At 50.2% G+C, this 6913-nt stretch overlaps 1 protein-coding gene across 1 annotated transcript in view; it reads right to left on the bottom strand.

The window, feature by feature from the left end:
* LOC113212950 (octopamine receptor Oamb) overlaps nt 1–6913 on the bottom strand; it is a 137492-nt gene that overhangs the window by 87836 nt on the left and 42743 nt on the right. Inside the window, exon 2 of the mRNA XM_052272551.1 lies at nt 3936–4015. The gene's annotated coding sequence lies outside the window, so the exon portion shown is untranslated. The remainder of the gene's footprint in view (nt 1–3935; nt 4016–6913) is intronic.

Below are 6913 nucleotides of genomic sequence, written 5' to 3'. Positions count from 1 at the left end.
CCCCTCCACTCCCCCCGTGCTTTACCTCCCCACTCGTGTTGAAAGAGGAAAACCACCTTCGGCGCAGCGGCCCTCGGCACCTCTATCACGACACTGCAGTAGTGAGCCGTTCGACACCCAGCACACACACGACTCGTCCTTCTCTCTCTCTCACCCAACACACGCACGCACAGACGCGCACACACACACACGAACGTGGCGTCCCTGAGGCAACAAGATATTCCCATCGCCTGTTTACGACCCAACTGGGAGGCCGAAAGAGGGAGGGGGAGGGACTTTTTCCCTAAACAGAGTAGAATAGGGAGAAAAATTTCCAGAGAACATGAATTATTGAAATTTGAAAATAATATATTTTGTCCACAAACGCTTTATAGGGTTAAATAAAGGGAGGACACTGCAAAACTGAAATTTAAAAGATGGTGAATCTGTAACGCCGACGGTTATCATGAAACTCATTCGGGGCGTGGACCTGTTGCCGGCTGCAGTCATAGCCGGCCTCGCCCAGGGTCAGTTGAACAGGCTTGTTTCCCCTCCGTTCTCGGAACGCAACCGAACCTCACACCATTATGCACACAGCTGCACGGCTCCGACCCCCCCCCCCCCCAATCTCCCTCTCTCTTTCTCCCTACCTCCTCTCTTTCTTATTCCTCTCTGCCCCTCTATTCCTCTGTAACTCTCGGTCGTCCCCAGTTGTTAGGCGGGGAGCTTGTTCACCTGGTGGCCCTCGCTGCCCAGCCAGGCCATAAGCCGATTTAGAGTGCCGAGGACCCGACTGGAGGCTCGGCTCGACGGTAGGTCCTATGCTGGAGCGAGGAGGGGTCGCTGGAAAACCAGTGGTGGATCTCTACAACAACCCTAGAGGAATCCACGATGGTGCCTATGAACCTTTTCGAGGTCACGCTTGAGGTCATACTGATGGAGGTCTTGTTGTGCGGTCACCTCGAAGGTCGAAGGTAAAAGTAGAAAAGCCATGGTAAAGGCAAAGGTAGAATTTCCAAGATAAAGGCCAAGATGAAGGTCAAGCAAAGGGCCAAGATAAAGGTCAAGCTATAGTCCAAACTAAAGGCCAAGCTATGAGACAAGCTGAAGGCCTACACTGTAAAAAATGTTTGTTGAACCACAAACATTTTTGTGATGACGTAGTTGTTGAACAACATGTAACATGAGTTTTTGATAAAAATGAAAATTTGTAGCTATATGCCCACTAAATTCGTTCCTAACCAACAAAGTCTATCGAATAACAACATTGGTTGGACACCCAACAAAAAATGTTGTAATTTTATAATTGACTTTTGTAGCGCAACAAATAAGATTGTTGTACAACAACACATCAATCATAAAAACTTTGCAGGACATTGACTGCTAATTTACAACTTTATTTTTAACAATGCAGCTTCAGGCCAAGCTGAAGGTCAAGCTAGGGGTCAAGCCTTAGCCCAAGTTGAAGGCTAAGCTGAAGACCATACTGAGGTCGTGCTGGATGGAAGCTTGCAGCTGCAAGCCGAGTCCTGAAGCAATACGAGGTCCAATATCGTGCCCTCACGGCTCAAAGCAGCCTGTGGTGGCCACCAACGGGGCTGTTGGGTTTATGCGCGGGCCCTGGAGTGAGCAGTAGAGCAGGACCAAGGAGAGAAAGGCCTCTCTGTCCCACTGATCCGTCAAGGGTGCAGGAGAGGGGCGGGGAAGGAAAGGGAGAGAGAGAGAGAGAAAAAAAGCGTGTTGAAAGTAATCTCAATCCTTTCCCAGTAGTTCTTTGCTTACACACTCCATCACTCAGTCAGCCCCGAGTCCCGCCCCCCGAGGCCGACAAGCTACCCCCCGCCCGATGCCTCTACCACCACCACCAACCCTGCTGCTGCTGCTGCAAGTTTCGCGGGGCAAGTCAGTCTGTTGAGACATCGACGCCGCCGGCAGCAGCAGCAGCCTCCTCCCCGCGAGCCGCCGTACAAGGGGTAGGGCGGGGCCGGTCGCATAGAGGAGGGGTGGGTTAGGCAGACGCAGTTCAAGGAGGCAGGGGGGAGGCAATCGCCACGCGCCTCGCCGCGCCTCCATACCTTTCTCGTCTTCTCCAGTAAGCCGCTTGATAGGTAGGCATTTTGTGCTACACAACCCGTAGGAACACACAATGCATCGCCCGGATCTTAAACCTCACCTGGGGATGAGATGGGTTGGGGCGAGGAAGATACCCCTCTCGGCTGCCGACGTAAGACGCCTCCAAATCGGTTTCATATTAACAAGTCACCACGAACCACACAAATCAACTTAGTTTCACGCATTTATTTAGCATCCATTTAAGGTCCTGGCGTGCCACCCCGTAGAGTAGACCAAGAAAAACTTTTTGTTAAAATGTTTAAGTTCACATTGCCCATCTCGTGCCAATCCATAAAAAACGCTCTCAAAAAAAATTTCAGCTAGATCGGACAATATTTGACCCTCCCGAAGTGGGTTCAAAGTTTACATTAGTTTCTTATGGGTCATCGGGCCAAAACGTTACACATTTGGCCTGTAGCTCAAACTATCAATCGTAGAAAAGCGCCGTTATCAAAAACGTGATCTACGCTAAAAACCGAGTCAGACGACATGCCGCTTGTCAAAATCCCTCATACTGTTTAGATTTTAAAATTTGATAAAACAACTAAAAATAACACATTTTAACGAAAAAACGATATTTTTTTTTTGCGGATAACGCGGTGACGGATTTTGACAAGCGGCATGTCGTCTGACTCGGTTTTTAGCGTAGATCACGTTTTTGATAACGGCGCTTTTCTACGATTGATAGTTTGAGCTACAGGCCAAATGTGTAACGTTTTGACCCGATGACCCATAAGAAACTAATGTAAACTTTGAACCCACTTCGGGAGGGTCAAATATTGTCCGATCTGGCTGAAATTTTTTTTGAGAGCGTTTTTTATGGATTGGTACGAGATGAGCAATGTGAACTTTAACATTTTAACAAAAAGTTTTTCTTGGTCTACTCTAGCCACCCCGCGCCCGCGAGGCACGCCCCAAACGCTTCCTGCTCCTCTCCACGCTCCAACGAGTTGCAAGGCTGTTTATCGTATTTCGGCGGGGCTTTTGTCGTCACAGACGCACCGCAGTCGGCAGCGGGACGCGACGGGGAGAGCGATGGGGGAGGGCGACGAGGGAGCGACGGCGTTACGACGGGAGAGCGTAGAGAGATCTTACGGAGAGCGAAAAAGAAGGGGGCGTTGGTAGAGTGATTGGAGACCGAAGGAAGGGGGGTCGGGAGAACGCGGGTCGAGCGATCGAATCATCGTGCGAGGCTAAGCGTATAGGGGTAAGTAAGGGGGTAAATCGGTAAGGCGATATGTGGGTTGGGTAAGCACGGTGGTAAAGGGATTTGGGGGGAAGGGAGTAGGTGGGATGGGGAACAAGGGGATAGGTAGGGGGGTAAGTGAAAACGTGGGTTAGGGTAAGAAGGATTAGGGGGTAAATGCGATAATGGGGTAAGGGGAAATGGGTAAGTGGAAAGGGAAAGGGGGAAGGGGGAAAAGGTAAGGGGTAAAAGGAAAGGGGAAAGGGGGTAAACGGAGTCACCAGCACCAGAGAAGAGGCCAAGGTGGCTGCACGTGGCGCTGCTCGCGGACGAGAAAAAGGGGAGATGGTTGGTAGGGACGCGACCAACGTCGTCCGCCGTCATGCGAAATTATTTGATTTCAATTCACCGCATTTCTGTCTGCCTTGCAAGTTGGGATGGTCGGTCGCTCGGTCGGGTCCCAGCGTGCCCGCCCTCCTGGCGACTGGGTGAACGGGGTGGAGAGGAAGGGGGGCGCTGCAGGACGCGGATGGTAGCGGCGGGGCGGCGGGGGCGGCAGGGGCGGCGGGTGTTGTCTTCGCCGCACACGTTCCCGCTAGTTCGCAAACTTCCGCCTTTGTGTCCGGAGTCTGATTGGTTCAGTGCGGTGGAAACTTACCTCAGAGAGGTCTGCGCCCATCAATCGAGAACTCCCAGCAGCAGCGGAGCTCCAAGATATGACGATGGCGATGAGTGACACTGTAACAATGGAAATGTTCGCAATGAAACGAGAATCCAAACGTTATTGAGATGAATAAAAGCAAAAAAGAAAATAAAGTAGAAAGAACCCCTCGCATTTAGCGCCGAGTCTTCTTTGGCACACTTCTTTTTGTCCTTCTTGGAGGAGGAGGAGGAGGGCGAGGAGCCAAGCCAAGCACAGTGGCGCAAGAGGGGGGAGGGGGGTCGACACCTGAAATCATCCAATCCTTTTCCCAGCCAGTCCGGCGCCCACCCTGCCGCCCCAGTTTCTAGCAGCAGATTGGGCACTGCTGCTGCTGCAGCCAGCTAGGCGCGACGCCAAGCTCTAACGCGGCATCGGCGAGCATCGGCCAGGCAGAACCGTGCAAGGGAAAAAAATCAGCACACCTTACTCACCGCGTCCAGCAGGGGGGAAAAAAATAAAAAATAAATAGCAAAAGCCTTTTCCTTCAGAAGCGAATGCAGCCGGACCGATGCACTACTGGGACGAAAAACAACAAAGAAGAGGAATTATAATAATATTCATCATGGCAAGTTGGTCTGCATTATTCATGCAGCCCAAGTGGACTCATCCTTCGTGAGTGTCAGCGCCTCGCGCCTGGCCACAGCCACGCCCTGCCACCGCCACGCCCACACCCCGCCCCGCCACCGCCCGGCACGGCGGCCCGGCCCCGCCCTGCGCAGGCACCCCGGACAGCGGCGATGAAAAAGTGATTACCGCCAAGGAAAAACAATTTCCAAGCAGACGGGTGTCACTACTGCCAGAGGAATAATTCTCATTAACCATGCAGCCCAGCCTCAGGGGTGCGTCACTTTGATATTTTCCTGTACGCATATATATGAGTATACGCATGAGGAGTTCATGAAATCACTGCATTGAATACAAAATGAGTTTTCACGAATACGCTCGAATACACGAGATTTGCAGTATTTTAAGCCAAAACGGCTCAATTCTTTTTGAGGTGATATACACTGTTTAAAAAGTTATGTGATTGGCATAAACATTGTTTGGGCAACTCCTGATGTTGTGACACATGACAGTCTGTTTTGTAACAACGAATTGGTTGTTCAGTTACAACGAAGTTGCTCAGAAACGACTGAAACCTTTTCTTCCTACATCATTTAGTGACAACTCTCTTGTCACATAGAAAAACAAATTTATCGTTTAGGGTCATTCGTTGTGTTCAACAGCTGTGCCATAGTAAAAATGCTTGTTTTTCAACAAAGTTTTTGAATATTGTAGTACACAGAACACATTTAAGTGCAGGCAGAACAGGGTGGGTGAATACAGAATGAGCACACCGCAAAAACGGGACGAGAACAGGGTGAGTACGATATGATTTCACTATGAGTTAAATATTGGTACACTAGATGAGAACAACGACGATAGGAGTACACTCTGCTTGTTCACCACTGTTATTCAAATACTGTGACGTCTCATTTAATATCATGTGAATTAGGTCTCATTCTTAAAATTATCATGTCACATTATTTATAACGACATGACATATGTGCGCAAACCATGCATTGCATGGGCTCATGAGCCCGGGAGGAATGAGCGATCGCGTGGAAATTTCTGTCGTTTGCGTTGGCACAGCACATTATATTGAATGTTAACGCCACAGTATTTGATTAACAGTGGCGTGAGTGCACAAGTGGTTCATCCGAGCTTCGTCCCTTGGCCCAGAGCATTGCAAAAAGGCCTTCTCTGACCGACCGAGCTGACCGAGGTGCGGCCAGAGCTAGACCTACGCTGACCGAGGCACGGTCAGCGGTGGCCGCTCACGAGCCGCTTGCAGGAGTGGTGAGGAGGGGCGATTCCTTCCTATCTCCCCGCCTCACCACTCACCTGCAAGCGTCTCGTGAGCGGTCGCCGCTGGCCGCGCCTCGGTCAGCGTAGGTCCAGCTCTGGCCGCGCCTCGGTCAGCTCGGTCGGTGAGAGGAGGCCTTTTTGCAATGATCTGCCTTGGCCCAGCCCCCCCTTCCGCAGCTCCCAAAACCGCCGTGCCAACGCAAACGACAGAAATTTCCACGCACGCTCCGCAAACAAGTGAATGCAATGGCACATACCGCGCATTCTGTCGCTTCTGGGAGTGGAATCTGCACCCCTCCCCTTTCCGATCGTCCCCCAAACCCATTCAAACACCCTTGCAGACAAAGAGTTTTTGGGAGCTGAGAGGCAGAGAGCAATTTCGTCAGATTTGCAATACGATGAAAGTATTCCCTTTGTAGCTTACAAACTAATTTGACACACTGAAAAATATCGTCGTAAACTTACAAAAATTTTGTAAACTCGAATTATAATTTAAGTTCTAAATTTACGAGAACAGATTTTTTACTCGCCATTGGATTTTAAGTCGATACGCACTGCATGTATTTTTACGATTTCAAATTGTAATTTTACAACTTGCGTCAAGGAAAATTTTCCTGTAAACCTACCGACTATTTTTCACAGTGTGATAAAGGGTTGCAAGCTCACAAACTTGTTCATAACAATTATGAAGCTTATACGCTTTTTTCGCTTTTAAGGATTTCGCAGTGAATGGCGCTTTCATTCCCTTCCTCTTGACGGGACTTTCAATAAACATTTCAAGTAAACGAAACAGTCCAGAAAAAATATTAACATATTGTGACTGACTCCCTTTGCATGCCAAAATGGCTTTAAAACTGTCCCGTAAATCGCACTGTGCAGGGAGCGCCTGCAAGGCACGACATAGGCACGCTGCCTCACACGGGTGCGTCGAGGCGGACAGGCTGCCTACCTGCCGGGCGCTTCGGCCGACGGAGCTGGGCAGCGCGAGCGGCTGCCAAAAGGAGAAGGGGAACAACGACAGTTGGACGAGGACAGGGGACAGAGGGAGAAGGACAGGGGACAGAGGGAGAAGGACAGGGGACAGA

The sequence above is a fragment of the Frankliniella occidentalis genome, unplaced genomic scaffold (assembly GCF_000697945.3).
Source record: "Frankliniella occidentalis isolate FOCC.00 unplaced genomic scaffold, Focc_3.1 Scaffold211, whole genome shotgun sequence".
Classification (NCBI taxonomy): Eukaryota; Metazoa; Arthropoda; class Insecta; order Thysanoptera; family Thripidae; genus Frankliniella; species Frankliniella occidentalis.
The sequence above is the reverse complement of the archived record's forward strand: the minus strand, read 5'-3'. Positions and strand labels throughout refer to the sequence as shown.